This window comes from Podarcis filfolensis (assembly GCF_964270895.1).
Source record: "Podarcis filfolensis genome assembly, chromosome: 2".
Classification (NCBI taxonomy): Eukaryota; Metazoa; Chordata; class Lepidosauria; order Squamata; family Lacertidae; genus Podarcis; species Podarcis filfolensis.
The window spans coordinates 2826608-2840192 of NC_139605.1; the positions used below are offsets into that span (position 1 = coordinate 2826608).

General features: G+C 43.1%; 1 pseudogene across 1 annotated transcript; it reads left to right on the forward strand.

Moving 5' to 3' along the window:
• The first annotated feature begins 3275 nt into the window (after positions 1–3275).
• LOC310757323 (vomeronasal type-2 receptor 26-like) lies at positions 3276–12174 on the forward strand (annotated as a pseudogene). The gene is made up of 6 exons (XR_014552304.1): positions 3276–3535; positions 4474–4765; positions 5847–6629; positions 6970–7200; positions 8364–8490; positions 10435–12174. The product of XR_014552304.1 is annotated as a vomeronasal type-2 receptor 26-like (transcript).
• Positions 12175–13585: the final 1411 nt, after the last annotated feature.

The window sequence follows — 13585 nt, forward strand, 5'->3', positions numbered from 1 at the left end:
TTGGCAGGAGCAGTGACCGAGCAACAGGAGCTCCCCCCTCACGGGGATTCGAACCGCCGACCTTCTGATCGGCAAGTCCTAGGCTCTGTGGTTTAACCCACAGCGCCACCCACGTCCCTTTTTGTCTGCAGCCATACATCTCAGTTTAATTAAAATAAACTTGTTAAGAGTGGTGACACTAAATTAAAAAAAACACATGAAAATAAAGATTATCAATTACCCTTGTGTCTTACAAATTTATCGGTAACCAATTATCAACAACTGCTTTGCAAAGCCAGATTAAATGTATTTCCATGTGAAATTCTAAACAGCAGACTGACCGGTATAACTTATCAGAATAGACTCTGCTTATGTTCTCAGGCTGTCAATTGTGTGAAGCATATCTTACTACACTGTGATCTGTATAAACAAGCCAGGGGTCAATTAATTAAACCCTTGTTGGTAAATTTACCTGGAAATTCTGAAACCTTCCATCTCAAGAATATTATAGAAGATAAGACAAATGATATTACCCTGGCCATGGCAAAAAAATTATTGGATGTATTGAGAATTAGAAATCAACATGCTCTGGATAAAACATAGTGACTGCCTTGGGAAGTTTTCTCTATATGTTGCTTTCAAAACCGCTTTTGTGTGTCTTTGGACCATAAAAAGGAATGTGTGTGTAAAATTAAAATCTTTCACAACAACAAAGATCCTCTGCCAGCCTATCCCTAAATTAGGATGCTTTGATGAATAAACATCAAGGGTGACTAGGAGCTGAATTTGGTGTGACAGCAATATAAACTCATGTTCTGGTGCTAAACATGAATTCCTTATGTGAATATGGGCTAGGCAGAATGCTGAGCTTTAGCTCTGAATCACATGTGGTGAGAGTTCTGTAGAAATCATGTCCTCTTTGCTTACTAGCTTCCTTTGGGACATCTTCCATTGCCTACGCTGCCGCAAGGAGTACTTAATAGAATAACAGAATCATAGAATTGTGGAGTTAAAATTTACAGCATGTACATCGTTAAAAGGAAATCTGTTAAAAATGATGTATAGATGATACCTCACACCAACTAACTTGTCAAATATGTATAAAACAGGAAACAAGAATTGCTGGAAGTGTGGGGTGAAAGAAGGTGATTTTTTCCACGTGTGGTGGTCATGTGATAAGGTAAAAACTGTTTGGGAAAGTATGGTATATACAATGAATTAAAGAAGATCTTTAGGTACACATTTCTTAAAACCAGATGCAGATAGGTAGCCGTGTTGGTCTGCCATAGTCAAAACAAAAAAATTTTTTTCTTTCCAGTAGCACCTTAAAGACCAACTAAGTTAGTTCTTGGTATGAGCTTTCGTGTGCATGCACACTTCTTCAGATACCTTAAAACCAGAGGCATTCTTGTTGGGAATGGTGGGAGAGGATATTGATATGAAGGATCAGAAATTGTTCCTATACAGTGGCGTAGCGTGGGTTGTCAGCACCCGGGGCAAGGCAAGTAATTTGCGCCCCCTAACCCGTGGATTTGCGCCCCCTAACCCATGGATTTGCGCCCCCTAACCCATGGATTTGCCCTAACCCCAGATGTTGCGCCCGGTGCGGCCCGCCCCCCCTGCACCCCCCACGCTACGCCACTGTTCCTATATGCAACAACAGCGGCGAGGTTACTGCTGGCTCAGGTGTGGAAACAACAGCAAATGCCAACAGTAGAAGAGTGGCAGTACAAGGTCATGGAATATGTGGAAATAGCCAAATTAACGGGGGAAATTCGACAACAGGGCGATGAAACATTTCAAAAAGAATGGGAAAATTTATGTTATACATAGGATAAGGTGAAATAGTAAAATCTGTAGAATGGAAATAAACCTCATAATGGGAAATTAAAAGAAACTTTATTGGATGTTAAATGACAATATGAATTAAAATGTAAAATACAATCAAGGCAACTAGAGGCAATCAAGGCAAGGTATCTGTAAATGAATATAGACAAACAACAAGACGTGTATATACAGAAAGATTTATTTGTATATAGACACTGTACGGATAAAGTTGAAAGAAGAACAACAATATACAAAATCAATAAAGACAATGCGAAAAACTTAGAGACAACATAAAAAAGCCAGAAGAAGGAAGGAGGGAAATCAACTCTTAGGAGTAAATGTAAACTAATGTGTATATGTATAGTATGTAATCATAAAATCAATAAAGATTATCTTAAAAATAAAATAAAATTGTGGAGTTGGAAAGGACCCCATGGGTCATCTAGTCCAAACCCCTGCAATGACTAAAGCATCCATGGCAGATGACAATCCACTTAGAAACCTCCAGTGAAGGAGAGTCCACCAGCCTTGAAGGGAGTACAGTGGTACCTTGGTTCTCAAACCACTTGGAACCCAAACACTGCAAACCCGGAAGTAAGTGTTCCGGTTTGCAAACTTTTTCTGGAAGCCGAACGTGCTTCCGTTTTGAGTGTTACGCTGAGGTCTGTCTTTTTTTTGCGGCTTTTTTGTTTTGTTTTTTTGACTGTGTGGAACCCAGTTCAGCTACTGATTGATTGATTGATTGATAGATTGTGTGATTGCAGTACATTGATTATTGCTTTCATTTTATGGATCAATGGTCTTGTTAGATAGTAAATTCCATGTTAAATTGCTGTTTTAGGGGTTGTTTTTAAAAGTCTGGGATGGATTACTCCATTTTGCATTACTCTCTATGGGAAAGCGCACCTTGGTTTTGGAACAGACTTCCGGAACGGATTAAGTTTGAGAATCAAGGTAAACATGTTTTTCTCCTGCTCGGCACCTGCTCTCATAAGGTCTCAAAGGAAATCCCCCCCCCCCCCACTTACAATTATCAGAACCACAGTGATCTACTCTTATTTTTTTCCGGAGTCTGAGGGATGCCCTCACACATCATTCAAATATTGCCTTTGGGAACATTACGGTAAACAACACAATCAAGGGTGCCAGGGGTTTATTTATTCCATTGTGCCAGAAAAGTTCAATGTCTAAAATATGTTGCATGACACAGAGTCTCTGGGACCAGGGCATCTGGCAGGTGTAGAGCTGGGGGAGAGAAGTCTGTGTGACTCTTAATAGGAAGCTGCCTTCTAGCTGAATACTGGCAGGCAGCAGCTCCTCAGCCCTACCTGGAACAGTGAGCAGAGACTGAACTTGGCACCTTCTGGTGTGAAACAGATGCTTTACCACTGAGCTATGGCCCTTTGTCTTTAGCCCTGAAGCTGGGAACTGTCTTGCAAGTATTTGGGTTGTCTTCCAACGAACTACTAATGGAGTTGGGAAGAACGATCACAAGGGAAGTGTAGCAGGCAGACCCAGAAATGGCAACACTCCTTCTCTTGCTGCCTCTTGCAATTTGTGGGATTCAGCAGAGGGCAAAATGCCCACTGAATCTGATTTGGGATCAAAACGGCGCACTGAATTTTTACAGGCCAGGAGACCACCTCATTAGTGGAGTCATATCTCCAAGATTCATTGGAGGTCAATATCCCTTCACCTTTTCCAGAACCCCCTTAAGCAGTCTTGAGTCGTAAGTAGTGATGTATTGATTCTGCTTCCTACCAACTCCCTGGCCCCTGCTTTCTGGTACTCCTGGTAAATTGCTATCCCTTGTTTTTGGGGTTTTATCTTTGTTCCCTTTTTCTCATGGGCATCATGATTAAGGCAGTATCTCATTCACTGGGATCAAATACAACTGAAAAATCTGGAGTATAGTTTTAAATGAAAGCAACAAACACTCTCTTTTCTTGCAAATTTGTGATATGAAGATGATTGAAGCTAGGTTGTGTTTTCTTGGAAGGTCTAAACAAGAATGCCCTCATTCATTCATTCATTCATTCATTGAGTGATTGAAAGATTTCTGTATGTCCTTTACATGTTTCAGTGTGTGTGTGTGTGTGTGTGTGTGTGTGTGTGTGTGTGTGTTAATTAAGTAATAAATTGAGTGAGACTCTACAAAGCATAACTTGTTTCCTATAAGGTAGCAAATGCTGTGAGGTGCGCTTGAGTTGTAGCTTTTCTGCGGTAACCAAAATAACATTCATTCCCTTATTTGTCTCCCATGGAACATTGGGGAAGGTTGAATGCTCAGACCATGTTCCTAGACATGAAAATTAGATAGCAGGTGGAGAGAACCATTTCCAAGGGGGAGCAACTCATTTCTTTCTCCTCCTGGCACAACAAAATACACGCAATTGCAAAATATAAATGACTACTATGCTTAAGGAAGTGCAGTTCAGCGAGTATGACTCAGAGAACTTTTTATCTAGTGCTCAGCAGAGCCCCATATCCCTAAGACTTCTTTTATTTATTAGTATTATTTATTATTAAATTTATATACTGTCCTTCATCAAAAGATCGCCATACTTACTGGTCTGGTTTCATATTTGGTTTGATGTATACGGGGGGAAATGTGACTTTCAATTTCACTGGTCCAGGGATGACTATGCGATGCATTTTATTTGACAGATGGATTGTTGGAAGGAACTGGCACTTTCTTTCTTTCTCACTTGCCATTCAGGAGATCAACCATAACCCCAGGCTCTTACCCAACATCACCCTGGGCTACAGCATCTATGATACCTATTTTGATGGAAGAATGACTTCTGATGCCCTGACAGACCTCCTTGCTGGTGGGAAAGTCAACATTCCAAACTACAGCTGTGGAAGACAGGAAGAACTGCTGGCGGTTCTTGAAGGTGGCGAATCAGACATCTCCACACACATTGCAAGCATGTTGGGTACCTACAAGATCCCACAGGTAAGAACTGGGTTCATGTCAAGCATATTAGGATAGTTCCATTCCACCTTTAGAACAGATGTGTGGATTGCTGTATGTCACATGTCTGTTTACTTCCAGCACAGTCTGTTGGGAACTTCTGTTTGTATATTGCTGTTTGCTTGGACATGAAGGGAAGCAGACATGTTTTTCCGTTGTTCCTGAACTATGCTGAATAAACGCCTGTAAAAAATAATGCTTACACATGTCTCTGTCCGCCACTTCCTTTGTGAGAAGTTATTCACTCTGCTGATAAGAGCGTGCTCAGTCTCTAAAGGTTTCTGAGGCTCGAGTTGCTGACTGATGCTGTTCCGAGAACCGGAGTTCACCCAGCTGCCAGCCGATGGCTGGGTGAATGCATTGATGAATGTTTTATATTTGGCAGGAAAAGACGTTCCAGCAGATTTGTTATCTAAACCTGTAAATAGATAGCAACATTTGAATTAGGCAAAAATGTTCCAAATGTATGAACAACCTGGCTGCTGAATTCTACACTAAATAAGTTTCCAAACCATCTTCAGAGGCAGCCCTATGTATAACACATTGCAGTAATTTAACATTGGGGTTACCAAAGCATAGACAATAGCTAGGCTATCCCTGTTCAGATAGGGGCACAGCTGGGCCACCAGTCAAAGCTGATGGAAGGCACTCTTGGCCACTGAGGCCACCTGAGCCTTGAGCAACAGCAAAGGATTCAGGAGTACCCCCAAACCACAAACCTGCTCCTTCAGAGGAAGTGTAACCCCATCAAGAACAGGAAGCTGAAAGAGATCATTTCTAGGGTGCGCACTATCCTGCACTGTCTCTACAGCTTTCTTATGGCACCTGGAAGCATAGATTTGATCCAAGGTGGGAAGAGTGCACCCAATTATTCTGTTTTTTCTTTCTGGTCCATCTTTCTAAGATGTTTAGAGACTATTGCAGTTAAGGTGTATAGAAATTGTTTTTATTTAAATAATATTTGAGTTTTACCTTAATTAAATTTGTCATCATCTTTCACAAAGAAGTATCAAAGCTTTGTCCTAAGAAACAAAACACCAGTCTGTCTACCTTTCCTTACCAGCTCAGTTATGGCTTTGTTCTTAAGGATAAAGTCCATTCCCCTTTTGTCTATAGAATGGCCCCCAACGAAGAAACTCAGTACCACGGGATGGTCCAACTCCTCCTGTATTTCAAATGGACATGGGTCGGCCTCTTTGCTCCAGACAACGATAATGGAGAAATGTTCCTGAGCACCTTCACCCCTCTGATGACCAGCAATGAGATTTGCGTTGCCTTCTCAAAAAAAGTACTACTCCAGACTTGGCTGTGGATACCCCATGAAGCACCTGCCATGTGGAGACAAGTCAATGTCTTTGTTTACTATGCAGACTATCAAGATGGACTTTTTATAATCATGGAGGTTGAGTCCTTCCTTGAAAGGATACAAACTGGGGGGAAAGTCTGGATAACAACAGCGCTTCCAAATAAAATCTTGACATATGAGACTGGAGCCTTCCGGTATGCCCATGGTTCTTTGTCCTTTGTAATGAAGACCAAAAAAAGGACAAAGTATGACTACTATGAGCCAGTGTATTCTCCTACTTGGTGGAAAGGATTCGATTGTTCATATTCAAAGCATGTATTGTCCGTGAGGGGTTGGGAAAGATGCAGGGAGAGGGAGAATCTGGAGATGCCGCCTCAGGAGGAGATTGAAAGAATCCTGTCACAAGACAGCTACATCAATTACTATAGTGTTCAAGCTGTGGCTCAGGCCTTAAAAACAGCGTATACATCTGGATCCAAGAAGAGGCAGATGGTGGGTGGAGGAGACATTGTTGAACCTCCAAGGCTACAGCCATGGCAGGTACACCATTTTCTTTTTGCAAACTATAATTCATTGTCTAGAATTGACATGATAGCAATTCCATAAGCTGCCTTACACCGAATTAGATCATTGTTCTACCTAGGGAATCTTTCCCAGCACTACTCAGAGATGCCACTGGGAAATGAAGCTAATACCGTCTGCATCCAGAGCAGATGCATTCCCCGCTGAACCCTTTCCTGCATCCAGAGTCAAGCATAGCATTGTATTTATTGCTACAAATTTATAAGGCACCCTTTAACACATAAGCATGATCCCAGGCCATTTTGCAGGAATGCATAAGAACACTCACTAAATGCTGGCGTTTTCCATGTCATATTAGCTTCATCCTTTCTTGAAAGAAGTGCAGCTCTCTTCAAATACTTCAGATGCTGGACAATACTTGGATGAGAATGGGGCAGTGGCCATTGACTTCGATATTGTGAATTGGGTGCTGTTTCCTAATGATTCTCATGCTAGAGTGAAAATTGGAAGCATAAAGAGACAGAAGTCCTCAAATCTGAAGTTCACCATTAACCCAGAAGCAATTGTGTGGCCCAAGCTGTTTAAGAAGGTAGGAGAAATTATGTTATTCCCTATGGCGTCTATTATCGGAAAAAGTCTTCAGATCTAAATGTCACCATCAACCCAGAAGCAATTGCATGGCCCTTCTGCTTTAACAAGGTAGGCAAAATTATTTGTGCCATTTAATTAACCAAGACATAGTTTATTGAATATTACAATTGGGACTTGTTATTTCTGGTCAGTGACTGAAATAAATCAATTCATTCAGGCTGCAATAGATTGTAATGGATTGCTTTAAAGTCATTCAGCGCCAGATGAAAAGAAAAAATGACCCCCAACCGCCCTGTCCCGCACCATTCTGTATTTTCAGAACAAAGGCAGCAACCCTACTGGTGACATATCTCCCAAATCTACCCTGAAGGGTCACATGGGTAGGCAAACTAAGGCCCGGGGGCCAGATGAGGCCGAATCACCTTCTCAATCCGGCCGGCAGACGGTCCAGGAATCAGTGTGTTTTTACATGAGTAGAATGTGTTCTTTTATTTAAAATGCATCTCTGGGTTATTTGTGGGGCATAGGAATTCATTCATTATTATTTTTCAAAATATAGTCCGGGCCCCCCACAAGATCTGAGGGACAGTGGACCGGGCCCCTCCTGAAAACGTTTGCTGACCCCTGGGTCAGTACAACCTATAGAACAGCTCACAGGAGCAAGAGAGTGGGTATTGCTCCATCTGGTGGGCAGAAATGCTTGTATTGAAGGCACAATCCAAACACTGAGGTGTTGAATCCCTAACTTTAGAGGTAAATATCCCACTGTGCTCTTCTCAAAAGCTGTGACTTGATTCCATAGACACAAATGTTCCTAACACTTTCTCCTCGATGCTCTTTCTTCTCCTGTGTGGAGTAGTGGTTAAGAGCGGTAGACTCGTAATCTGGTGAACCGGGTTCGCTTCCCCGCTCCTCCACTTGCAGCTGCTGGGTGACCTTGGGCTAGTCACACTTCTCTGAAGTCTCTCAGCCTCACTCACCTCACAGAGTGTTTGTTGTGGGGGAGGAAGAGAAAGGAGAATGTTAGCCGCTTTGAGACTCCTTAAAGGGAGTGAAAGGCGGGATATCAAATCCAAACTCTTCTTCTTCTCTTCTTGTTGCAAACCACAGAGCCAGAGGAGAACTTGTGTGAGTCGTGAGTCCTCTTCCTCTTATGCTTACAATGTGCCGTGTTCGAGATGCACAGAGAGCTGTCGCCCTGGATATGCCAAGAAGGTGCAGAAAGGGAAACCACCATGTTGCTTCGATTGTGCTCCCTGCTCTGAAGGGACCATCTCCACTCAGGAAGGTAGGAGAGGATGTCAGAGGAAAGGGCCTTTCCTGGGAGGATGAAGCAAAAAGTTGATCCAGGCCAAACAAGACATTTGTAATCCGAGTCTAGCTTACAGCTCCCACCACTGTCTCGCTGGGCACGGGGTAGCTTTTTTGTTATCGCATCCTATGAATGGAATGGTCTTCCCAAGGAGGGCTAATCTGTTGCCAACTGCATGGTCCTTCTGGCACCAGGAGAAGAAGCGTTTATTTGCTCACTCACTCCAGCATGTAGAATCTGGATTTAATGATCCACTCTACAGCATTTTATTCCATGATTTTTAACTTCTACCAGTAATATTGCAGGTAGTACACGTATTTGAATCTGATGTTGCTGGGCTATCTAGGTGGGTTGAGAGAAAGTGGAAAAGATAAGTCAGGGTGTATTGGTTTCACCAAACCTGTGGCCTTTTAAAATGGGGCATCTTCCAGACAGTGATTTCAGAGGAGGTATTGTCTTGCTCTGGGGCCCAGTCAGTCCTAGGGCCAATGAGGTAAAGGTAAAGGTACCCCTGACCATTAGGTCCAGTCACGAACGACTCGGGCTCATCTCTCTCTATAGGCTGAGGGAGCCGGCGTTTGTCCACAGACAGCTTCCGAGTCATGTGGCCAGCATGACCAAGCCACTTCTGGTGAGCCAGAGCAGCACACGGAAATGCCATTTATCTTCCCGCTGGAGCAGTATACCTATTTATCTACTTGCACTTTGACATGTTTCCGAACTGCTAGGTGGTTAGGAGCTGGGACCGAGCAACGGGAGCTCACCCCGTCGCAGGGATTTGAACCACCAACCTTCTGATCGGCAAGCCCTATGCTCTATGGTTTAGACCACAGCACCACCCACGTCCCATAGGGCCAATGAGAGGGCCCAGCTATTTCACTGTGGCCTCTATCAGTTTAAGGCAGTGTTTCCCAAACTTAGAACTACAACTCCCATCATCCCTAGCTAGTGGGACCAATAGTCAGGGATGACGGAAATTGTGGTCCAAAATCTAAAGTGTCTTCAAACTCTGGCTTTGTCTTCAAACTATCTAGGAGCTGGAGGAGGAGGCACACCAATTTGCCCTCAGCCACAGAGCCACTTTTCCTTGGTTTTCCTAATGGCTCATCACCTTTCTTTTGTTCTTCTAATGGTTCATCTCCCAGGCGATTACTTAATGAGGAAAGTAGCCTGGCTTTTTAAGATTTTCATACTTGCTGGGTCTGGGGATTAAGTATCTGGCAGCCACAAACTCATAACATTAAGGTTTAGCCATAATACACTGGAATCTGCCTTTATACGAAGTCATTCCAAAGATCTAACTAACCCAGGTGTCTAGAACTTTTTCTTACTGGTGGGCCAGATCTTAATTTCCCCAAATCTTGGCAGGCCAGGCCAAATTTAGCAGCTGGGTGCTGCTCACAACCTGTCAATCACCTGGTACAATAAAAATGTCATGTAATTTTCATGCTTTAAAGCCCCAATTGCATTTCAGAGTGCAGTGTAGGCTTTGTTGAAAATTATTTGCAAGCAGCCCAGCACTGTTCCACTAACGCCTGATATTTGGGTGTCCAAAATGTAGCACAGTGGTGTTTACAAGGGGCTTTCTAACTGCCACACACTGCGGTTTGTACCTCTGGTTTTTTAGCGTTGAAAGAACAGCAGTGGAAACAGAGAAGTGGCTTCCCTTCTTAGAGCAATGCATGCTGCCACCCAGTAATGGAAAATGAGGGAGCAATCTTTCAGCTCCCAGTAGTTCCTTTCAAGCCCTACCCTGATGTCAGGTGTAGTGTACATGAGGGTCACTTCCCAAAATTGGATTTGTAGACGGAGAGTCTGTGGGCCACATTTCACCCGTGGGCTGGAGGTTGCTCTTCTCTGGCCTACTTTAACAAGAAGAGGCTCTGACACATCTCACAAAGTCTCTTTTCCTCTATGCAGATGCCAATAAATGCACCAAATGCCCAGAATATCAGCATCCAAACAAAGACCAAACTCGATGTGTCCCCAAAGTCACCACCTTCCTCTCCTATGAAGAATCTTTGGGAAGATTCCTGATTTCCTTTGCCCTCTTCTTTTCTTTAACCACAGCCATTGTGTTAGGAATCTTCATTAAATTTCTTGACACACCTTTAGTCAAAGCCAACAACCGAGACCTCTCCTACATCCTCCTCATCTCCCTTCTGCTCTCCTTTTTGTCCTCTTTTATCTTCATCGGCCAGCCAAGGAAAGTGACCTGCCTTTTCAGACAGATGGCCTTCAGCATCATATTCTCAGTTGCTGTTTCTTCTGTCTTGGCCAAAACCATCATGGTGGTGTTGGCTTTCCTGGCCTCAAAGCCAGGAAACAGCATGAGGAAATGGCTGGGGAAAAGTTTGGCCAACTCTATTGTCATTTCCTGTTCCAGTCTCCAAGTTGTCATCTGCACCCTATGGCTGGGTCTGTCTCCCCCATTCCCAGATTCCGACATGCACTCCCAACCTGGAGAGATCATCTTGCAATGCAATGAAGGATCTGCCGCCATGTTTTATTGTGCCCTGGGCTACATGGGCTTCCTGGCTGCCATCTGCTTCACGGTAGCTTTCCTAGCCAGGCAGCTGCCTGGGGCCTTCAATGAAGCCAAGCTGATCACCTTCAGCATGCTGGTCTTCTGCAGTGTTTGGGTGTCCTTTGTGCCCACCTACCTGAGCACAAAGGGGAAATACATGGTAGCTGTGCAGGTCTTCTCCATCTTGGCCTCCAGTGCTGGGCTTCTGGGCTGCATCTTCATCCCAAAGTGCTACATTATCATACTCAGGCCTGATCTGAACACAAAGGAACAGATGATGACGAAAAATTAAGCATGGCATTTAATTCTTAGTACTAGAGGTATGGACAAATTCTGCACTAGAATATGGACTGGACCCCTAGATAAGGATGATTACACTGTAGCTGTGAAGGCCAGGTTGGACTCCCAACATCTGAATGAGCAGCCCCAATAATGTTCTTTTTTTATATGCCACTGCAACCCAAAATAAGCTTTGAGCTACTCCAAGTAATATATATTTATAACCAACAGACCTGTCTCCTTTCAGATTCATTTTTCTTTCCATTCAAATGCATTGTTTTAACTGAAGCTTCTTCAATTCCTTTTCACCCCAGGTCTCTCTCTCTCTCTCTCTCTCTCTCTCTCTCTCTCTCTCTCTCACACACACACACACACACAGAGAGAGAGAGAGAGAGAGAGAGAGAGAGAGGGAACCACATGAGGATTCTGCCTTAGAAATAATTTTTTTAGGATTTAGGATTTAAACTGCCCTAGTGAATAATGAGAAACAACACTACATGACCTAGCCTGCAAGAATAAATGGTTTGCTAAAATTCTGCTTCCATGTGTCCAAGCAGTTTAGAACAAGAAAGTAATATTGTACAAAGCTGAACTAAGGGACGAACAATTTTATTTAGAATTGTTAATACATTTTGAAACTTGCTTGTACTTTTTCATTTCCAGTGGTACTTGCGTGTCAGTTTATGCATAAATATTTGCTGGGTTCTGCAGGTCCTCAGAGTCTCCATGACGCCGATAATGTTTGGAGAATCTCCATGTGCTTGAATAAAAAGAGCTTTTGAGGTGAATCTGAGTGTGATTATTGATTTCCACAACAAAACTAAAAATCAGGCCGTGCCAAATCATGTACGTGAACCTCTTGCACTAGAAAGCTGGCCATTGTGTGTTTCCCAAAGCTTCGCCTTGGCACATGACAGAGTTACTTCCACATAATACACTGAAAACACTCTTATACCAATCTTGGCTCCCCCCCCAAAAAAAAGATAATGAGAACTGTAGTTTTTTTAAGATCTTGAAAGTTGTTAGGTGACCCCTCAGAGATATTTGATCTGGTGATGCTGTTCTTCAATGCCAGTCCAGTCCAAAGTAAGACCATAGACATCCACATCGTAATCCTAGGTGCAGGGGCTATTCCTATTGTTGCTATTGTCCATAAAAGCATCACCTGCTTTAACAAAAAACCTTGGGGTGGGTTAAGAGGGTTTGTTGGGCTTGAGGAACAGGCAGGGAATGCTGATGGTCTATCAACTCTATAGTATATAACAGCTCCGCTGAGAGAACTTCACTGCTTGCTCTTTTGTTAGTTCAATGTGTCACTAAAGCCCTTAAGAGCTTTGGGCCAGTTTATGTGAGGTATCGCCTTACCCAACCTTTATGCTCTCATCTGCTTCAAACTGTGGAACTGGCAATGTTACAAGGGCTACATCATACTCATTCTGCACTTGTAAGTTGTTGATCCTTAAGTGTGGCAACACATGTACTTTGGAACTCCTTGCCTTTTGATACTTTAACTGAATTCTTTTCAGCACCTGACAAAACCATTTTGGTTTAATGAAGCCTATTGGGATGTTTAGAAATTTGCATGTTCTTTAATCTACATTTAGCATAACTATTTACTTGAACTATACTTCGAATCTTCAAAATATATGTTTGCAGCTTTGTCTTTCATTGAGTTTTAATATTTTAGTTGCTTTTTGTAAGCAACTCAGAGGGTCTATCTATAATAAAGTGCTATATTTGTTGTTGTTTGTTGTTGTTTAGTCGTTTAGTCATGTCCGACTCTTCGTGACCCCATGGACCAGAGCACGCCACGTCTTCCACTGCCTCCCGCAGTTTAGTCAAACTCATGCTGGTAGCTTCGAGAACACTATCCAACCATCTTGTCCTCTGTCGTCCCCTTCTCCTTGTGCCCTCAATCTTTCCCAACATCAGGGTCTTTTCCAGGGAGTCTTCTCTTCTCATGAGGTGGTCAAAGTATTGGAGTCTCAGCTTCAGGATCTGTCCTTCCAGTGAGCACTCAGGGCTGATTTCCTTCAGAATGGACCGGTTTGATCTTCTTGCAGTCCATGGGACTCTCAAGAGTCTCCTCCAGCACCAGAATTCAAAAGCATCAATTCTTCGGCGATCAGCCTTCTTTATGGCCCAGCTCTCACTTCCATACATCACCAATGGGAATACCATATCTTTAAGTATACGGACCTTTATTGGCAAGGTGATGTCTCTGCTTTTTAAGATGCTGTCTAGGTTTGTCATTGCTTTTCTCCC